The sequence below is a fragment of the Meriones unguiculatus genome, chromosome 2, assembly GCF_030254825.1.
Source record: "Meriones unguiculatus strain TT.TT164.6M chromosome 2, Bangor_MerUng_6.1, whole genome shotgun sequence".
Lineage (NCBI taxonomy): Eukaryota > Metazoa > Chordata > Mammalia > Rodentia > Muridae > Meriones > Meriones unguiculatus.
Window position 1 is genome coordinate 51,736,876 of NC_083350.1, and position 21,448 is coordinate 51,758,323.

The 21,448-nt window shown below is 51.2% G+C and overlaps 1 protein-coding gene across 5 annotated transcripts in view; it reads left to right on the forward strand.

Moving 5' to 3' along the window:
- The window catches only part of Nrg2 (neuregulin 2), a 178,242-nt gene that overhangs the window by 68,026 nt on the left and 88,768 nt on the right, over positions 1-21,448 (forward strand). The gene's annotated exons all lie outside the window — the stretch shown is intronic.

A 21,448-nucleotide genomic window follows, 5' to 3' on the forward strand; every position in this document is an offset into this window, starting at 1 on the left:
GAAACACCACGGCCTTGCCTGGTGCTTTATTCCCATGTTCCGGACCATCATGTTCCCAGAACGTTCTATTTTATAGTTGGCCTACTCTTCTCGCAAATTTAAAGCCATTATCTGCTGGCATTAGCTAGAGATTGGGAAGAACAGTGAGACATTTTATTGTTGTTGTTTTCTTTTGTTTTGTTTTGTTTTGTTTTTTGCACCCTCCCCCCTTCAGGAAGTTGGAAGGGTATTAAGAGTACCTTTGAACTCTAGTCGGCACAATTAGATTAAAAAGAATACTCGTAAAGTGAGGGGGACAGTGCCTGACACCCAGCAAAGAGAGATTGTTTTATCACGGTTATTTATGTTATCATTCCTTGATCATGGTAGCACTCACACCACTGCGGTATTATTTAACTTCCTGTGTTGAGCCGAGGTATAGAACTGTTCAGAAGAGGGTAGGAAAGGCACACCACAGTCACCTTATTCTTGTTTGAGAGAGCACGCAATGCCAACCAAAGGTTATCTGGGCTGGGCCACGAGATGAACTACTAGCCTCTGAAAGCTTTGAGGGTGGGAGTTGTATGTGATCACCTCTAAGGTGTCCCGCTGCCCGCCTACCACAGGGCCAAGCAAATCACTGTTTGTAAAGGTAGGTAGAAAAAGAGGGATACGCCGGTGTGGGGTCTCAGCATGGACATCAACCCGAGAGCATCTCTGCTAACCAGTGACCTCCCTGGGCAGCATCTTCTGCCAGAGGGGCCACTCTAAGTGTGATGCTTTTTCCACAAAGACAGGCTTCTTCTCCCTTCAGTCTCTTCATGTGTCTGTCTTCCCCTTTGAGCTGTGCCTGGTGAGTTTAGTCCTTTCAAACACAGCCTGCAGAGTGGAGTATGCCATGCCCCCAAGTTTGTGTGTTAAAAGCTTAACCCCTGATGTAACGGTGTCAATGTGTCACCAAGGAAATTCCTCCTCCTCTCGCCTCAGACGCTCTCTATCATACTTCTGCCTTGTGCTATGGGATGGCACAGGATACAGGCACTGGCAGTACCCAGGACCCTCAGTCTTGGGTTCCCTGTGCTCCAAAACTACAATAAATCAGCATCTGCTCTTTATAAAGTCACCCATTTCTGCCATTCTGTAATAACAACACAGAATGGTCTAAGACAGCCCTGCAGACTTTAGAAAGCTGGCATTCCCTTCTTCCTCTTGTCAAAGCTAGAACTTGCTTCTGGAACAGTAGAGGAAAACCATGTCAGGACCCAAACAGGTTAGTATGATTCTGTGTGTGGACCCTCATCTCAGGTTTAGATTCGAGCTGGCCTTTCCCGGTATGACACAAGGGAAGTGTAGGAGTAGCCTCTGACCCTCTGCGCCAGCCAGTCACCACCCCATTCTCACTGCAAGCCAGTCCAGCAGCGATCCCTTTCTAGGATTTAGCAAGCCAGCCATCTGCTGCTGTGTTTGGGCAGTGCAGCCTAGTGTTCAAGAATCTAGGCTTGGACCTTGTCTACCTGGATTTGTATGTTGGCCCTGCTCGTTAAAAATCTCCTTGATCCCATTTCCTCCCTTGCAAAATGGCGTCAATACCACTACCCCTGAAGGGCTTAAATTAGTTGGCTCGCAGGGGCATACAGCAGTCATACGCAATAAACAATAAACATTTGCTGTCGTTGAAATTGTTAACAGTGTTAGAACTGCAGCTGAGCTTACTCCTGCTGTGAAGACTTCTATAGAAACTTCTGCCCAGCTCGCCTCTGACCCCCTGTGTCATTACTGGTGTCTTGTCTGTCACTCAGGAGACTGGGGGTGGCCCTTGGGGAAAGGGTCATTTCTCCTTCTAATTTTGGCTTTCTCACCTGGCAAGCTTTGGGCAAGTAATTTTACTTCTGAATGTTTTTGTGTTGATGGCAATAATAACATGTTATCTCTGGATTTGGGGCTTTGTTAAGGGTTAAAGGAGATGACACATGAATGATTTGGTAAAGGTGTGTGTGTGTGTGTGTGTGTGTGAGAGAGAGAGAGAGAGAGAGAGAGAGAGCACTTATCTAGCTAGACCAGCTCCTGTAACGTATTCCCCTCATGACAGCCACACTCGCCTTGCATAGCCAGTGTTTCTGAGTATTTGATTGGAGAGAGACATGGACACTGAGTGGGAAAATGAACTGAGTTACCTGTGACTTCGCACTGTATCGGGTTTCACGTGAATAAGCTTTGTTTTCCTCCCTAACAACCGTGAATGCTCATGAACGCACCTTAACGCACTACAACTCTAATCTGGTGTAGGAAGCCTCCCGGAGGCTGCTGTGGAGCTGAGCCCGGCGCCTCACTCGCTGCTGGAGAGCGACAGACCCTCTGCCCCAAATTTCCACCAGGTGGCAGGGTTTCACCTACTTGTCTCTGAAAGCGAGCTCCTCTTGCACCTTCGTTCTTCTTCCACCAGGTGGCGCTGCAGGCTGGATTCCAGATCCTGCTCAGGCTCCTGGAAAACCAGGCTGATGGGAGAGCGCCCCTCTTCCCCCACCGCAGCTCTAGGAGCTTCTACGGGTTCAGTTTTCCCCAACTGAGAGAGAGCACTTGGTGGCCCTGCTGCCCCGCGTCACTTACAAAGCTCCGTTTTTGGTGGCCCTGCGTGCTGCGGTCCGTGCAAATAATTGTAGTGTAGCTCTTTCAGAGTGGTCTGCAGACCGCCCAAGAGGAACAGGCTGTGGAAGTTCCCGCCAGCGCGATGGCTGATTGGTGCTCAGCCTTCATGCCCTTCCAGGATCCCGTCTTTCCAAACCCCAGTGGTTGCTGACTCTTCTTAGCGCCGATGATGTTCAAATTCCGCAGCACTCCCAACACAGGACTCTCTCTAAACTGCGAGCCCCAACCCCAGAGTCAGAGCCTGTCTGTCTCTTCCTCCCCCACCCCCGCCCCTTTGAGTGCTGAAGATTTGGGGGGGCACTGACCTCTGATCGGCACTCCCAGCTCCCCCTTTCTCTCTGTAATCTACTTGAGCTGTTGGCTCCACATCCTCCCACATCACATCACATAGATACACGCTTCTGGACCCAAACTTAGGTCCTTCAGAAGTCCCAGTTAGCAAAGAGTGAGTGGGCCAGACATGAAGCTGTCAGTGCTTACTAGCCAAACAGAAGCCATTTGTGTGTGTGTGTGTGTGTGTGTGTGTGTGTGTGTGTGTGTGTGTGGCTTCAGGGTTAACACAGCCTTCTCCACTTGACGCAAAGCCCTGGAAGGGGTCTGAGCGATCCTGGGGTCCCATTTATTTGGGTTTTGCTGGGGGGGAGTGGGGGAGAAATCAAGGCCCAGGTGGAAGGAATTTCCAGAGCTTCAGTTGGTCAGCACAGAGATCCGAGTCAAATGTGGGCCTTCCGTGTCTCTGGAGACCAGCCTTGCATTCTAACTGTCCCTGCTTCTCACCCCACCTGGACACCAGCTGCCCTCCTCTGGGCCCACACTGCTTACGGCAGAAGTGTCTGATGCAGAGGCTTTTGCTGGATGACCTAACGGGAAGAGACCTTTGGCCACCTGTGGCCGTCTTGAGGTTGCAGAAGAGTGAAACGAGAAGGGTGAGATTTGTTCTGCAGAAGAGAGTCTCTCAGGAGAGAGCATATGTGTGTATCCTGAGGACACCTGCATGGCTTTTCCACTCCTCTGCCCAGGAGGAGCCGTTCCTGGGCATCTGCTTTATGCCTGGGTCTGAGAACATAGAGAATATGCTAGAAATTAACCCTGGAGTGGAGGTGCCCGGGACCCAAGAAAGAGGCCGACATCGGTAACTTTTCTGGGTCAGGATCACTATTTTCTCCTCTCGGGCACGCCCACTGACATGACCTCTATGGCTGCGCTGTGGGATTCACACATGGCTGTCATTCCAGGTCCCCTCCCCTGGGTGCTCTCTTGAAGGCAAAGTTAACTGAACTCACCAGGACAGGCTGGTGACCTGCCCTGGCTCACCCCCCCCCCGACCTCTTTTGGAGTGGCACCCATGTTCTTCCTCTGTTAGGGACGGAAGAAGGACTCTTCCGCCACCGTCCACTCAAGCAGGGTGCTCCTGCTTCCTTTAAGCACCAAGGGAAGTTTCTGGCTCACAAGCTTAGTTTCCTGTAATTGCCCCCTGGACGTCCTCAAGGAGCCAGAACAGTGTTGCAGGTTCCCCAGGTCCTCTGCCCCCTTCTTCAGCCCCTCACAGCTCCAGGCATTCTGGACAGCCCTGCTGCACTCAATTAAACCTCATGCTCTCTTTTGGAACCTGCTTATTATAAAAAGAACCCTCTCCTCCCCCTACCTGGCTAGCTAATCCATACTACTCTTCAAGGGTCATCTTAGGACATCCCTCTTCTAGAGGCTTCCCGTTCCCTAGGCTCCCGCAGCCTCTCTGCTCACACCTCTGCTTCCTGAACTCTTCCTTCTCAAAGGGACATCCTGAAGGAAGGGGCCAACACTTGGCTTATTTTATGGCGGTGTCCTCAGCACCCTGCAAAGTAGGTGAGCACCCGTAGACTTGCAGGTTGTGGGGGAAGAAGAAGGAAGGTCCATCGGGCGTCTCTTGAAGAACTTCCTGCCCCCTCTCTGGGTCTTCAGGTCCACCACTCCTCCTGTGTCTGTGGAGCCTGTATTAGTTCTGTGGTCAGGGACCATTCATTTCTCAACGAGCAAATGTTATTGAGTCATTCGTATGTGCCAAGCCCCGTGGTGGCACTGGGGATCCGGGAGTAAATAAGAGAAACTCGGCCCCCAGGTCCACATGGCGCTTCAAGGCAGCATGGTGTGCTTTGTGTTGTGTGCCCCAGAAAGGAGGAGAATCAGCTGCCGCTGAGGGATCCACAGCTTCTCAGATGGACATTCCTCCCTGCTGGCTGCCGGCTCACCCCTTCCCCCTCCCCCTCCCTTTCCTCCCCACAGGCCAAGCTTGAGTCTCTACATTCACATCTCCAATCTCTCTCTTCGTCAGTTTACCACCCTCTTCTCACCTCACCAACAGTGGTACCCTGAGCCTTGGCTTATAATGATTACTGCTTGCATGTAGGGTAAGACGAGGCCTGGATGGAGACACAGCCCCTTGTTTTTCTGTAACCAATGAAGACCTCTAGAAGGGCCAGGAGTCTTCCACAGAGTCCTTCTGTAGGGCATCCTGGCTGGGTGAATTTTCAGTCGCATTGGGCCTCAGCAGTTCCGGTACAAAGTGGCCTGCTAGCCACCTGGAGCTGCTGCTGCCGTCATTGCCCAGGAAGGCTGTGTTACTCTGCCCTTTGGCCTGGGTCTGAGGCTGGAGAATGGCAGCCTCCAGCTGTGCTGGCCAGTCTGCCTTTCTGCTCCCGGCAGCTGTGGCCTTCATGGAAAACCTGTGGCTTTTGTTAGGAGGCCACGACGTGGAGGGAGCTGGTGTTGAGTGAACCTACGCAGGAGCTCTCTTCCCTGAAAGCCGGGGGCATGCTGCCCATTTTCCCCACCCCAGCCACAGTGCCCCTTTGCCACTTACTCAGGCTCTTGGAGAGCTAAAGGGAAGCATGTGCTAACCTGTACCCAGGGTAGGGGGAAGTTGTTGTAGCTCCAGGTAGGAATTTTAGAGGGCCAGCCTGGCCAGGAGAGGTTCACAGAATGATGATGGCAAGGTTCCTGCCCCAGAGCAATGCTGACGTGTCTCCTGCCACCAGCTAGCCCAGTGCCCCAGCGTCAAGGCACCTTTGTTCCCCCTCCAGCTGGGACAGGATATCAGCAGCAGGTTAAAGGCTCCTGGTGGCCTAAGGCCAGCAACTCTACTCTTTCCCAGGGCAGCACAGTGGTGTCTCCTGACAGTTGACACAAACCATCCCTCTTGGCACATCATGACTTCTTTTGACTCAGGGCTAAATGGGCTGAGCGTCAGAACAGGGTCCACAGGAAGAGTTGGGAAAGGCCTCCCGTGCTTCTGGACTAGACACGACTCGCCAATTCATTAGTGCCAGAAAGTGGGTGGAGCTAGGGGCTCAGAAGTCACTCCCAGCCCCACCCCATGAGTCTGGAGACCCCCCCGATTCTGGCCTGTAATATCAGCATCCTTTGTTCTCTGGGCCTTTTCATAGATGCTTGTTCCCAGAGCCCTAGTACCCCACCCCCCAGGCTTGCATGTGATAATGTTTGTGCCTAGGGAAAAGGGCATGTTTATGGCCCTTTTTGGAAATGTGTGATTTGAGTGCATGTGCTTCTGATTATGTAGCTGAGCTTCAGGGAGTCTGTGTCCTGGAGGTCTCTGTGAGTACGAGCAGGCTGCAATGTGACGCTAGTGTGGGTACCTGTGTGTGTGTGTGTGTGTGTGTGTGTCCATCTGTGTTTCTGTGTGTCGCTATTCATCATCACTTCCTGGACGCTTCCCATAACCTACTTTTCCTCTCACTCTTTCTTCCTTCTTCTTCCAACCTAGCCTTGACCTGGAGGTGTGTGGAGGAAGGAAGACCCTGAAAAGGCTTTGTGACCAATGATCCTGACAAATTTGGGGGATGGGCATGACTGGGCTTGCCCAAGAGTCAGAGGAGTGATTAACTGGGCAGGACAGAGACAGGCCAGCTCCTGGAGCAGAGCCCCCCTTTTTTTCCTTGTTCTCCCCCTCTCCCCCAGCTTAGAAATAATAGGTCTTCAATCCGAGATTAGGAGAAAAGAAAACAGCCAGAAAAATGAGCAGTTTAAACAAAGGCAAGCTGTTGGACTGGACAGGCTCCTCTTGCCAGCAAAGGCCCTCACCTAGATGTGGAAAGGCACCATGGGTGGGTGTGGGGCAGGAACATTTAAGACCACCAGCCTGGGGAGAAGGCAGTTGCTGCGGTTAGCACAGCAGAGAAGGAGGTGGGCTCCACAGTGAGGCGGTGCACAGAGAGCCCACCCCTGCCTGTGGTCTTTGCCGGCTGGACTACACCTCTTCAAGGCTCACTCTCCTCCCTGGAGCCTTCAGGGTGGTTGTAAAGACCAGGTACGAAAAAGAATGCACATGAAGCACTTGGCTTAGTGCCTGGCACGTGGCGTGCAGAAATGATGCAGAAATGTGCAGGACTTGGTTCTTTTCCTGTGAGGGCCGTAGGAATGATGATAAGCAGGAATTCCAGGATGGTGAGCCTTAGCTCTCTGCAGAGATGCCTCTTACCAAAGAATCCAGCAGAGACGCCGGTCTGGTGTACAGGGCTTTTCCTCCAAGGCTCATGTTTGCACTTTATGAGTACTTTGGCGTAGACATGAATGTTGTGTGCAGACGGTAGCCCAAGGAAAGAAAAGACTTACACTTTGTTTGCTTGCTTGCTTGAGACAGTTTCTCTGGCTGCCCTAGAACTCGCTCTGTAGACCACGCTGGCCTCCAACTCACAAAGATTCACCTGCCTCTTCCGGGATTAAAAGTGTGCACTGCCACTGCCCAGCTCAAGACCTATGTTTTCAAAGTAAGAATTTGGCCTAAGAATATCTCCAGACTGCCCTGGACAGTGGCTGCTTAGAACATCTGCTTGTTTCGGTGAAGTCGGTAGTGTTCTGTTGGATCTGCACTACAGGGGCCAGTGACTGCTTGCCTCAAAATCATGTCTGTCTTTTTGTTGTTGTTTGTTATTGTTTGTATGGACTACCCGGTAGGTATTCCGTGCCTGCTCTGGAGGACCAGGAGAGAAGGAAACTTCTGAGAATGGTTCTGGAGGGGAAGAACCAGAGAGGGCAGCCAAAGTGACCTCTAGGCTCAGCGAGGGTGTTCCTAGGACTCGGGCTTCTTAGGACCCCAGAAGGCTGTATGCTTAAACCACAGAAGGAGGAATTCTGGCTCGATCATAATTCAATAAATACTTGGCGTTAGTAGAAAGGAAGGAGGGAGGGAAGAAGGAAGAGATGGAGGGAGGAAAGAAGGGAAGGAGAGAGGGAGGGAGAGAAAATAAAAGACAAAAAAAGAGGGACCACAGCGGGAGGAAGGCTTCCTACTTTGGTTGGAATAGTCCGAACCCATTAGGCCAGGGGTAGAGCAGATGACCTCACGAGGACCCCTCTATGCCTGCGCACCACTGACTTAGCTGCTGACTTACTCTAAGGCCTTGGGCAGATGACTAAGCACTAATGAGCCTCAGTTTCCCTCTCTGTTAAAAAGAGTTGCTTACATCCTTGAGGAAAAAGCTCTTCCTTTAGCTTCAGGGAGTTCCTGGGGAGGACGTGTGTGCTGAGTTCCAGGCTTCACCTCCACTCCCATCCCTGCTTCCTTCCCTGCAGGGGTCTCAAGGAGCAGCCTGGCATGGTGCCTCCATTGTTCTCAGATTCGAACGGCCTGTGGGAGTTGATCTCTCTTCTTCCATTTCTTACTCCTACTGTCACCCTTTCTAGAATGTTCTTCCTGGTTTTTTTTTTTTTTCCCAAGGGAGCCGTACTAAGTTTCATGATGCTTCCCAGCCAGCTTCTCTCTAATTGGAGTTCTGATTGTTTTCCTCCTTCCCATCATCCAGTGCCTGTCCCCAGGACTGTTCTCTACTTTCTCTCCTTCCTTTAACTAAGGAATTCCCCCTTAGTTCCCTAATTCCCCCATTTAAGCTCAGTGCCCGCCACAGGTTCAGCCACAGGGGCTTACCAACATTGGTGGAAGGACTAATAGGGGCCGAATTTGGGAAGCTGGGGGCCAGGGAAGAAATATGCTAGGGGTCAAGGCTCTTGGAGCCAGAAAAAAAGCCAACATGCTAAGAAATGTAGCTCAGCAACAGAGTGTGCTGAGCTTAGTGTATTTGAGACCATGGATGAGAGGGAGACCTGCGGTGCGCTTGCCACCTAGCTCTGTGGCCTGTTCTTTGTCCTAGTCTGGAAAACGAGAGCACTCGCTAGAGAGGAGATACTTCAAAAGCCAAGGGGCATTTGGCTTGTGGCATGCTGGCATCTGAGATGGATTTGTTTGTGTGTCCCTAAGCTAGTGCGAAGGTCAGGCTGGACACCATTACAGTCCTGGTCTGGACCGAGCTGCCAAGGGAAGAGCTATTCTCCTGGGGACGGCCTGGTATCAAGTCTGCCTTGCTTTGCCAGCCCTCCTCCTGCCTCCTGTTCCCACCAGGGCGCAGGGGCCTCCACACTTCTGCTCATTGGACACAGCAGGGATGGCCCAGCGAGCCCTTCTGGAGTGGGGCTTATTTGTGAAAACCTCCTTTCCCTGGTCAGCCTCCCATTAGGTGCTCCCCAAGGGAGAAGGGACCCAAAGCCTCTGACCACATGTGGAGGTCATTGAGGAGTCCAGCCCCATGCTGGCTAGGTCCTTCTGGTTGTTGTCCTTCAGCTGAGAGGGAGGAAGGGCCTGGGGTCAAGGCCCGTATTCCTCTGGTCTCAGTGGCCTAAGACCATGGCTGCTCCGTGTTTGCCAGAGGCTTGACTGCCCTCTGGAGTGGTGTCTCAGACATCAGGGCTAAGGTCTGAGTCCTACCAGATAGAGAGGTAGGGCATGCATGGGGCAGGAGGTATGGAATTTCCCATGGGTGCCCTGGCAGTAGGAGGTCCCTCACAGGGAGAAGAAAGTTGCTGAAGCCTAGGCCATGGTGGATGCACTCATGTGTGGCCACAGGGCAGGTGAGGGCACCATCGGGCCCTTCTCCCTTGACCACAAACCCAGTCAGCAGCCTCGCTCCCTAGACCAGCCCCTAACACTGTAAACAGCCTGACTCACGAGCTAGGCAGCGCTTATGAGCGTGCTCCTTCTGTCATTACTGGCGGTGGCAGCATCCTGTCGGGCCGGGACCTTTCATCCGGGCCCCTCAAAGAGCTTAAAGGAGCAGCCAGGGTTCTATTATAGTCCCCATTACTGATGGAGAAATCAAGCCCCGGGACAAGCTTGGCAACTTCTTCGGGGCTCACAGAGGAGGTAGGAAAGCTGAGGATGGGCACGCCACCACGGGCTCTGGGGCCACCTGAACTCTCCTATGTGCCCAGGATTGGTGTTGGGAAGGTCAGGCCTTGGCTTTCAGGGGACTGCTTGGCTTCTTCTTTCTCCCTTAAGTGGCCAACACGAAGCACATAACATCAGTAACTCCTGTTTCAGCTTCTGTAGCTCTCACTAGGGGCCCGGACACATGGGCACTGCTGTCTCACCTACCAATAAGGAAACAGACGGTGAGAGAGTCCAGACTCAAACCCAGAAGGCTGGTGCCACAGTTTGTTCTGTTTTGAGACAGGGTCTTACTGTGTCCTCCAGGCTGGCCTCAACTCACATCTCTCCACCCCACCCCTGTCTCAGCTTTCCGAGCCCTGGGGTTAAGGTACTGAAGGCTCTGCCTGACTACTGGTGTAGTTATATTACTATTCTGAACCAAGCCCAGCGCGTGGCAAGCGTGTTCCTTGCTGGGAGACTGCTTCCTCTCCTTCCAAGACAGGGAAGACGCCTCTGTCTCTTTTTGTTTGTTTATTTGTTTAAATAAATCCACACCCTCCCTCCCACAGTGACTGGAGACCCTGTCCTCCCCAGATGGATTTCTAGAATTGGTAATGACAGCCTGGTAGGAGCCCGGTCAGGGATCTGGTTGTGCTGACGCTTGTTGTAGGGCCCAGGGAAGTCACAGGTTGGCCTCAGCTTTCTCTTGTGGGAAACAAGAACGCTAATCAAGCGCTGACATCTCTCTGGTGCTCGACCCTGCGCTTGGTTCCTGGCCCCGGGATTCCTGAACGAACATCTTCTGAGAGATGCCAAGGTACATGGTGAACAAGAGGGGGTCAGGTAGCCGGAATAGTTCGGACTGGTCAGAGCAAGGTCAACAGCCATTTCTCTTACCGGCTTCCATTGCAGCCATTTGTAACTTCCAGCAAAGTTCATGGTTTGGAGATTATTATTTTTGGTCATTTTTTCCATATTTGGCTGTGGCCTGGAGCAATGAGTTTTGGAAAGATAGAGGCAAAAATCCCTTCAGCTGTTGTGAGCGCTGCAAACCTCCCCTTCCCCTCCCCCCATCCTTTCCAGTTAGAAGAAATAACAACATAGTTACTGTTTTCTTTTTCAGCTCAGATGACTCCCAAACAGCTCCAAAGACTTCAAACTTGGCTAGTAATTAGTCCTTAATGAAGGAGACCGGACAGTGTGTGCTCTGCACTTTGAGAAGCAAAAGGTTTCGAATTAAAAAAACTTACTGATGCATTAAAACAAAAACAAAAAACAAAACAAAACAAAACAAAAAAAAAAACCTCTGAGGCTCCAGCCCTAGTAGCTCCTTCCTAGGGACGTTGGAGCTGAACCCCTCCCCCCATTCTGTACAGAATGATTCGAGAGCAAGGTGGCCATAGCTCAGTCTCTGTCTCTCTCTCTTTCCCCACTTTAGAGTACTCAGCTTTTTTCTCACAGAGGCCAAGGCTAGCCAAAGATGGAGGCAGGCTTAGCACTTGTAAGGTGAACTCAGCTGCGCTTCTGAAAGCTTGCATTGTGTTCTTATCCCAGGGAACTTTCAGGAGGCACTGTAAAGCCCGAGACTATAGAAGTCCTTCTATGTTCTGTAGCGTGTAGAAGGACTCCATCCCTCGGGCCAGTCCGTGAGGACTCGCTTCAGTCTTCTAACCCTAGCGATCCTTTCTGGGGTTCTTTTTCCCACTGCCGTTTTAGCCCTCTTTCTCCAGGGGTCATCCAACAAGGATGGGCCATCTCTCCATTGCTCTTCTGCGCTCAGCCTAGGAAAGAGGCCCTCTTCTCTCTGCATCCCCCGGCTGGATGCAGAATACATCTTTACGGCTGGAACGGAATAGAGCATCAGTTCTCAACCTGGGGCTCGAATGCCCCCTTCACAGGGGTAGGGAATCAGATATCCCCGAACACCAGATATTTACATTACGATTCATGACGGTAGCAAAATGACAGTTATGAAGTAGCAATGAAAGTAAGTTTATGGTTGGGGGGGGGAATGTATTAAAGGGTCGCACGTAGCATTAGGAAGGTTGAGAATCAGTGGAGTCTGCGTGGTCACAACACTGGAGCCTTGCTGCTTGAGAGCTGGATTTGCTGGAGGAACGGGGCCTTTCCTCCATACCTTTGGCAGATCTCTCCTGGGCTGTCTGTATAGCAAGAGGATGAGACGCTGTCTTTCTCAAGGCCAGGGATCTGACCTGCCTTCTGCTTTCAGGCATGTGTGGGTGCACACATGCATACAAACCCACACAAATGCCCACCCCAGATTTTTGATGGGGGAAGGGGGGGATTGCTGACCAGCTCATTTCCATTTCTACTGAACAGGAGAGTGCATTGACTGTGGGGTGGATCAAACCCAGGCATAAGAAAGTACTCAGGCAACCCCAAGAGTCCTGCAGCCTGGAGCAACATAGCCAAGAGAGGTGTGCAGGCAAGAACACTGATAGAAAGATGCAGACAAGACCCTGCTGGCTAGGAAGGCTAATGATGGATCCTGAACTTGCCTACCAGCCAATGCCCAGATGTCATTTTCTCACATCTGGTTCCACATCTGGAAACAACCAGGGTGCTTATTTCAAAGTGCTGATGAGGCCGTGCCCTGATTGCCTCAGGGAGAAATCCATTTGGTGACATTGTCTTCCAGGCCCGTCATCTTCTCCAGATGGTGGCCCGATTTCCAGCTTCCATCTCTAGGCACACCCCACTGCACAGGAGGCTGGAGAGAGCCGGAGGGCAGTTGTCTGGAGTGAGGCCTTGTCCAAACCCTCTGTCAGGCTCTAGAGGCTGCAATGCATTTACGGTTCTTGCTGGTCAGTGGCTGCCATGCCCACCCGCCCTAGAACTTGCATGGTCTGTTTGGATTGTGGCACTTGCTGTCCAGTTGCCACAGTCTTGACATCTGATGGACACATGGCTCCTGTTCCCCGCCTAAGCCCTTGGCTGGTGAATCTGAGATGAGCACGTCAAGAGAGGCCACTGCTCCCCACCTTCCATCGCTAAGAAGCAGCCACGTTCCTCGCACCTTACAGCAGAAGGAACCAGGACAGCAATCCAAAGCCTAGGGAAAGATGTGCTAGTTGCCATGAAGGATGGTAGAGAGACAGCAGCCTGACTCTGCCCTTGAGGAGCTTAGCATTGCGAGGGGAGGGGCGTTAGGGTCTGTGGATGTTCGAGAAGATGTCAAAGTCATACACTTCATGGCTGGTACTGTTTGGAAGTGTGGTGTCAGAGAAAGGCGAGCCTACAGCCAGAACTCAGGGAGCCTGGAGAGATGCTCCCTGAGCAGGACAGGGAAGCTTCATAAACTGCTTCAGTGCCATAGTATACAGAGTGTCCATCCCAGGACTGAATGGCACTGACTGCCAACAGAGCTTCCCACACACTGGAGATAGGCAAGGTGTGAGTGGACGGAGTGGGGGTGCGGCTGAGAACCCCACATTTCTCTTTCTTCCCACTTAGCGATTCCTTTACCAGCTTCCAGAGCCAGCTCCCATGGGTCTTGCCTTTCTCTCCCTGCCTCAGGGTCAGCTTCCTGTCTGATGACCTCTCACCTTGGTAAGGCGGCTACAGTGTTATGGGTAGGAAACAGGATACCCCATCGTTTTACAGAGCAAGGCTTGGGTTGAGGATTTCACTCCTGCTCCATGTGGCTGGAAGATGGCCAGATTCCCGCCCTCCACGTGACACTCTTCTTATACCTTAAAGCCTCTCCTGCTCTGTCTGTGTCTCCTGTCCTCCTCAGACATGTAGTGTCTACGCTCCTGGGATATCACACAGGAAGCTGCTCATTTGCCTTCTGTGTCGCTGAAAGAGGCATGTGAAAGGGCTCAGGGTTACCATCTCTTGAGAGTCAAGGCTGACAGTATGAAAGAGTCAGTAACCCCAGACACACATATATAAGTGGGTGTCAAGGCTCCTCATGAATCCCCATTTTTCAGCCTAGTGTCTTGGTCCAAGTTACAAAGCCTTTCCAATGGGGGTCCTTCCAAGCCTGGCCTGCCTGAGCTTCCCCCTTCCTTTCACAGCCCATTCCTAATCTGCTTGGCCTCCTGGCTGTTTGTGTATCCAAACCCTGCCCCTTCCATCTGGACCTTGGCTCATGATGCTCATCCTTTTTGTAACCCCCTTCCACCTTCAACTTGCTCTTTCTTCCTCAGCCTCCAGGTCCCCACTTGTCCGTTACCTTGTCCAAGAATTCTTCCCTGCCCTTCAGGGTTGACTTACCTCTGTACGTCAAGACCAACACTTACAAAAAACCCTCTTGCAATCGATTGTGTCTCCAAACTGTAAGCTCTGTAAGGGAATACTCCTCATTCCTCATCTATCCCCCTGCTGCTTGCAATCATGCAGGGTACCCGGCAGACACTGTTTGAACCAAGGCGAGGTGATTTGGCAAGTGCAAGAAGGAGGGTGGTGATGCGGTGACATTCATAATGGACCACTCAGGTAAAGCTTGGCTCAGCCTGGAGGGGTGGTGAATAGAACAGTAACAACCCCAAGATCTCAAGTCCACGGTGTTCCAGGCTCCATTCCAAGTATTTTCTAATTTTATCCTCACAAAAATTCTATGTGGCAGGCATTATTCCTGTCCAATTTTACAGGTGAGTGAAACGTAAGAGAAAAATCACAATGAGTTGGTAGAGACAAAAGGCACTCTGGGATTTTTTTTTTTTTTTTTTTTTTTTTTTTAGCTCATGAGCAATGATGTGGAAGAACTTGGCAGGATATCTGTGGGGAGAGTAGCTGGGCGTGGGGATGGCTTGGGATAGAGAACCTTTGGAGGGGGAAATGATGATGTCCAGCTTGCTAAGCCACAGACGACCTTTCCACTGGGCCCACAAGCACAACTCAATTGAGACGTGAAAAAGCCGTGGCCAGTTCCTGAGCAGGAAGCTGGTAGGGTGGGATCCGGCCATGGTGTGATAGATGAATTAGGAGAGAAACAGAGCAGGCAGAACTGCCAGGAGGGTGTGGGGATCGCGCCCCACCCCCAACCCAATGCTGGTCCTGCAGCCACTTGCGTTCCCACCTTTCATCTGTGTCTTTGATGGGTTCTGACATGGGTGACCTTGGGACCCCAGAGCTGGACAGCAGCTGCAGATCTCTTGGGGCCTCAGCCTGCTCCTCTCTGGCTTGGCTGAGGCTGGCTGCTCATGGCTGTGACCATGACCTGGGCTGGGCTGGATTTCTTCTCCGCGGCCACTTTAATGAAAAGCAGTTGTGTTTGCCACGAACATGCAGGAGGAGAGGGAAGAAAATCAGTCAGCCTAGCCCCTGGCCTGCTCTGGGTCTCTCGTCCCTCTCTGGGTCCCTTTCTTCTCCAGCTCCCAAGTGCTCCAACTTCCTTCCTGGTTATCAGCCTTACTGTCCTCCATCCTGAAGGGTTCTTCCTGGCTCTATGGGCTTGTACAGCAGGGAAGTTGCCTGGGGAGGGCTGGGGTTCCAGGTGTCCTATGGCCCCTGGCTGGGCTCCTTTTCACAGCTTCTCATTCACCCCCTCCTTATGTGTGCTAGCAGACGTAAGACTGGGACCACAAGTGCTTTGAGGTACTTGTGGTTGTAACATGATAGTTCTGTCTCTCTGTATGTCTCTGTCTCTGTCTGTCCTTCTTTCTGTGTCTGTCTCTGTCTCTCTCCTCCCAGCCTCAACCTTTCAGGGATCAGGAACGTGTCTAAGCTGAACAGAACTCTGTTGCTGTTCCTTGTCTCATTGTCTCCCCAAACCCTTGTCCATCTTTTGAGACTGGACATCCTCCAGGGGAATTTCTGTGACCACCCTACCTCATCAGTGTTGCTGAAAGGGCTGGCTTGATCCCTCCAACACACACACACACACACACACACACACACACACACACACACACACAAACCCACTGTCCGCAAGCCGTAAGACAGACACCCTCAAGGGCTTTGATTTGGGCCTCTGGGTTTTTTTCTGGCTGGTTGTCTCCAGATGGGGGTGGAAATAGGTTGGAAGAAACGAGAGGGCACAGTCTAGTACTTTCCCTGCTGGCAGTGTGCAGAGTACCTGTTGGCTTGCAGCCTTGAGCAGCTCTCTTCACAGAGCAGGGGCTATCCTCCCACTTCAAACCCAGCTCCTCAGGAGCACATAGGTTTCTGGCACCTAGCATCGAGTGCTAAGCCAGACTCCCCTCCACAGCCCACCCCTATTCCAGAAAACATGTCAGTCAGAGGCCCACCGACAAACTCAAGGGATTTGTTTTCTTCTCTCCATACTAAGGCTTTTTTTTTTTAACGATAATGTTGATGGCACACATATTCCAGAGTAATATGCTTGGGATTAGGGCCACACAATGGGGTTATGACTCCCTCCTGTGCAGCCCCTACCCCGGAGGAGCTTGCCCTCCATCTGGCTAATATCTGGCTAACATCTGGATCAGGCACATAGCTGTCCAGATGTTGTATCTCTCTGAACCCAGGCTTGCAGCCTCTTCTGCTTGAAGCTGTGGCTGTACAACACACACACACACACACACACACATACACACACCCCAGTCCATTTGAAGCACTGAAACACTGAGGTCATCTGGCCCTTGGAATGGGAGAGAAGGGGAGAGAGCTTGGCCTTGACGCATTATTCCTCCTCCACCATGGTAGGGCAAGCAGGCTGTTGGGACATACTGCGGAGGTATGTAAATATCAGGTTCCCTGCTTCCAGCCCAGACAGGCTAGTGGGAAGGACCCGCTTGAAACCAGGCCCCAAATCTGGAGCGTGTCCCTCCCTCATCCAGAGGCCAGCTGCAGGAACGCTTTGAGGCCCTGGGCCACACCAGCTCTCACAGCTCATGCTGAGCCTCACAATGCAAACTTCCTTCACCCCAACCACCCTCTTCCCACCACTGCCTCGTTTTCTTTTCTCCCTTTGCTCACCTTCCATGGGGCTGTGTATTTTAAAGAGCATATAGTATGGAGCCTTGTCTTTGGACCCTCAAATAATTGAGACATGATCTGCCAAGTTTGTTTGCCCATTGGTGCTGGCAGAGGCTGGGCAGGGCGTGAGGGGGAGGAAAAGGAAGACACGTTTATTGGGTGCCAACTATGTGTCAAGTACTGAGCAAGGTGCTCTAAATATATTATCTTGGTTAATCCTTGCAACCGCCCCGCAAGGTAGATCTTATTCTCTTTGTTTTACACACGCCACAAGTGTGGCTCAGCAGGGTTTGCCCTAGTGTCATGTGGTTAGGAGGGGCAGAACCCACACCTCAAACCTGGGCTACTTTCCTCCAACTGTCATGCCCTCATGCCATGCCACCTCCCCTGGTGACTGCTAAAAGCCACCCATTAGGTCCTCCTTCCTGGCCATGGGCTGTGAGCATTGTCTTTCCCCTTCAGGCCAGGCAGGGAAGAACTGCCTGGCAAAGCCCAAGCTGGTAGGCAGGGGCAAGAGGATTGAAGCTGCGGTGTTGTAACCAACTGAGTTTTCCGCATGGCTGTTTTGGAGGGCCTGGGGACTGAAGCCGCAGAAACACATTAGGAGTTGAGAAAGCAGGGCGGTGTCGGTGAAAGGCAGGCAGATGGGCCTTGGGGGCATCTGTAAGGAACTTGGGAGTTTTCCATGGCTTTGGGACACAAGGAACCTCATTAGGAAGGGAAGAAGGGAGCCACAGAAACCAGCTGCTATTGTTCCCTTATCATGCCATCAGCCCTCAGAGGAGCTCCCAGCAGAGGGGACATTCCAAGGGCCCTCTTGGGCCCTTCTTCTGACTGTAGAATGTGGTACCCCAGAGAGGCAGCAGGGGGTAGAAAGGCACCCTCAGGCCTAGCCGAGAATGAATAGGTCCCCATGGCAGCTCCAGCATGTGGCTGCCTTGGACTTGGAGAGAAGGACAGCGAAGAGCCTTATCCCCAGCTCCGATTACAGAGCCCAGATCCACAAGACACGCACAGATCCATGCTCACAATCTCCCCACATCCATGCAAACACTGGTGCGTGTCTGTCTGCCTCAATCAAAGCTGTTCTCTCAGAGATGACATGCAAACGCAAGACTCGCCCAGTGTCACAGAATCAGCAGGCTTCTGTCTTCTTATTCTGCACCCGGAGCTTAGCAAGAATAGGAAGGTGGCAGGAGAAACAGCACAGACCTGGGAGGAAGCTCAGCTGGACTGAAAGCCAGCTCTGCCCCCCGCAGTGTGGTTCCATGCTCTCCTCTTCAAGAACTGATGAGCTGGCGGCGAAGACCAGAGTCAAAGATGGGAGCCGCTATGGCAGGGCTTGGCAGAATGCTGGCTGGCACGGTGGCCAGGAAAGGGCTGAGGAAGCAGGTTGAAACAATGCCAGTGATAATCAAAGTGTTATCACAATCATCCATGAAGGAGACATTCCAGAGGCGAGAGTTTTCTGTCCAGGTTAGGTGTCTCCGGAAGTCCAGAGCTGAGCTTCTCTCTGATACAAAGGAGGGTTGACATGAGAAACCCTGAAGCTGGTGATGACCACATGTCAGGTGCAATGAGAATGTGTGGACCATGGCCAGTTCAGACACATAGAGACAGTTTGCTCTGGGAAGGAGACAATTGTGGACACAAGTATCTGCAGGAGGAAATGATAACGTTGGGATGGTCTCCTGAGAAAAAATTGGGTCACGAGGCCTATCGCCTCACCCCCATTTGTGTGTGTGTGTGTGTGTGTGTGTGTGTGTGTGTGTACATGCCTGAGGTTGGTGTCAAGAATTATCCTCCATTGCTCTTCCACCTTATTTTATTCACTAAGGCAGGGTCTTTCTTTCAAACCCAGAGTCCACAGATAAACCTAACCTTCCTGACCATCTTCTTCTGGGAATAGTCTGTCTGTCTCCCTCTTCTGAAGCTGGAATTACAGACATGATATCACACCCACCTGGAGTTTCATATGGGCTCTGAGGAGCCGAGGCCTGTGCCTCACGCTTTAGCCACTGAGCCATGTCCCTGGTTCATGAGGGATGTGGGAAGATGCTCCTTAGATTCCCAGCAGCAGGGAAGTTTCTGCTTAGTAAGATGCAGGTCCTGGGCAGAGTGCTTGCCTCGCCTGGGCAAGAGTGTGTGTCTTGTCCCCAGCAACACCCTCATGCACACACAAATCGGGTGTGAATGTCCAGCATTGTATGCCTGTTCTCCGAGCTGGGAAGATCCTCTAGCGCTCCACTGGAGTAGGTTTAGGTGGTTCTGCAAGGGGTGACGCCGTCTGTGTCCCCTGATGCTGGGAGTTTGTTCTGGTGTGTGGCTCACTCCAGCTGACCTTTCAGGAGATATATTAGAAATGTTGAAATCAAGCCTGGCTCAAAGACAGCTCTACCCGAGGGAGCCCAGAATTCTGTTTCTACTAATCTGCTAATGACCCTTTGAAGTAGTTCTTTTTCATCAGATTCCCTTAGGAAGCGTCTGGAACACCACTCTCTCAACAAATTTTCCCTTGTCTCTTCCTTACAGACACTTTAGCCTTTCGCTACTTAGACAGAGGCAGGAGCCATGGAAGAATGTAGCAATTCTAGCTGCCCATGGGGTGGCCTTATTCCTCAAGCAGTCCCTAGTCCTGTATCTTATGCTGCAAAACCCAAGGTGAGCAGAGCTGAAGTGGGGGAAGCTGGTGCCTGTGAACACTTGGCTGTGGTCAGATACGCAGCAGGACCTGACTCAGCGGCCATCATATGTACAAACAGCTCTCATATGTAGGTGTTCTGCATCTTCTCCAGCAGTTTGCTAGAGGGAAGAAGAGGGTCTCAGAGCCCTTCACCTGAAATAGTGAAGCCGAACTCACTACCCAGCAGAATCACTCAGTGTGTGTGTGGTGGGGAAATCCTGAGTGTGAAGGGCTGACAAAGAGATAAAAGTATTTAAAATTGGAGGAAAGACAGGGCTCCCTGGGGTCTTCCCTTAAAGCAGAAGAGAAGAAAGGGTTTTTCTTCAGTGATTCATATCTTGTTGGTTATGCCCTCAACTGAAATGCCTGCATTATGGACAGAGATTTGAATGATCTGGGCTTCAGGATCTCCAGACTCCCGACCAGTTTATGAGAGGTGACTGCCTGTGACGGACCTTCTTGTGCTGGGGAAATCTTGATGCTTGTCCCTACCCAGTCTCCAGTATCCAATCTAAAATCAAGTCACATGACCTGCCCCACCTAGACATCTAAACGTCTCTCAGATCATGCCAGTTTTCACCAGCCTCAGGCTCACTTTCTTGCCCTCAAGCCTTTCCAATGCCATCACCCTTCCGTGCTCTATGGTACCAGCAGAAGAAATCTTTAATGTGAAAAGATGGCCTTAGAGCTGTACATATATGCTTGAAACTCAGCACTTGGAATCGAGGCTTTCTCCGTCTGCAGCTGTTTTGGCACGGTCTATGGGGATATATTTTTCTCTTATGGTGGTTTGTTGAGATATGTTCACATATAATTCACACACATATAGGCTGTAGCTCCATGGTTTTTAGTCTGTTCATACACTGTGCAACCTGAACATCTAAATCAACACCACAACCAATTGGAGAACATTTCCATCTACTTATAAGAAATCCCACTGGGGGAGGCATTGCCTGTAATTCTAACACTCAGGAGGCAGAGGCCAGCTGGGGTCTGGGGAGGAAGGCACTACACAATGATTAGTCAACTTTCTGTCACTATAGGTTTGCCTGTTCTGCCGTGGAGTTATGGAATGTATGTGGTCTTTCTGTCTGGCTTCTTTCACTTAGCATGGTTTTCAGGCCTGTCCATCTTGTAGCATACATCATTGCTGCATTCCTGTCTGCTGCCAGATCATGTTCCATGGACCGGATAGGCCAGATTTTAAAAGTTCCTTCTTTTTAGCTATTTTGCATAATGGCCCTATGAGTATTTGTGTGCAAGGTTTTGTAAGGACATAGGTCTTGGTTTCTCCTAGGTGTGGATCTGCTTGGGAATGGTGTCACTAGGTCATATAACTCTGTTTGGTCTCTTAGGGAGCTGCCAGGCTGTTTCCTAAAGCAACCCTGCCATCTCACATTTCCACCAGCAGTGTGTGAAGGTTCCCATTGCTCCTACGTCTTCAGGCCCTGCTAACTATTTTCCATTCTATTCTAGTCAAACTAGTTGTGAAGCAATTTCTTTTTGGCAACTTGGGCACATATGTCCCTGACGACTACTGGTATTGGGCATCTCTCCATGGGCTTTCTGGCCATTTGTATAGCTTCTTTGAAGAAATGGCCATCAAATCCTACACTTATTTTCTTCCCCAAAGTATTTATCATAGTAAAGTATGCATGTCACAGAACTTAGCCCTGGAATTGTTGTAAGAATACAACTAAGTGGTGTTGAGGATATGAATGCTGTTGTCTGTCACCACTGTACATCTCCTGAATGCTTTTTAATCTTCAAAAACCTAACTCCATGCACACCAAACAGTTGTTCCCCATTTCCTCCTGCTTCGCCAACTCTCGGCAACCACCATTCTGTTTCCACCCTGTGTAAACTTGACTACTCTAGATAAACAGTATCAGTGGCTCGTACAGCATTTTAGACCAGATTGTTTCGCTTTGTACGACAGTCTCAATGGTCATTCCCGTATTAGAAAGTAACAACGTTTCATACTTTTTTAAGTCTAAGTAGTATTCATGCCATACTCTCTTTGCGTATTTGTTAGTGGG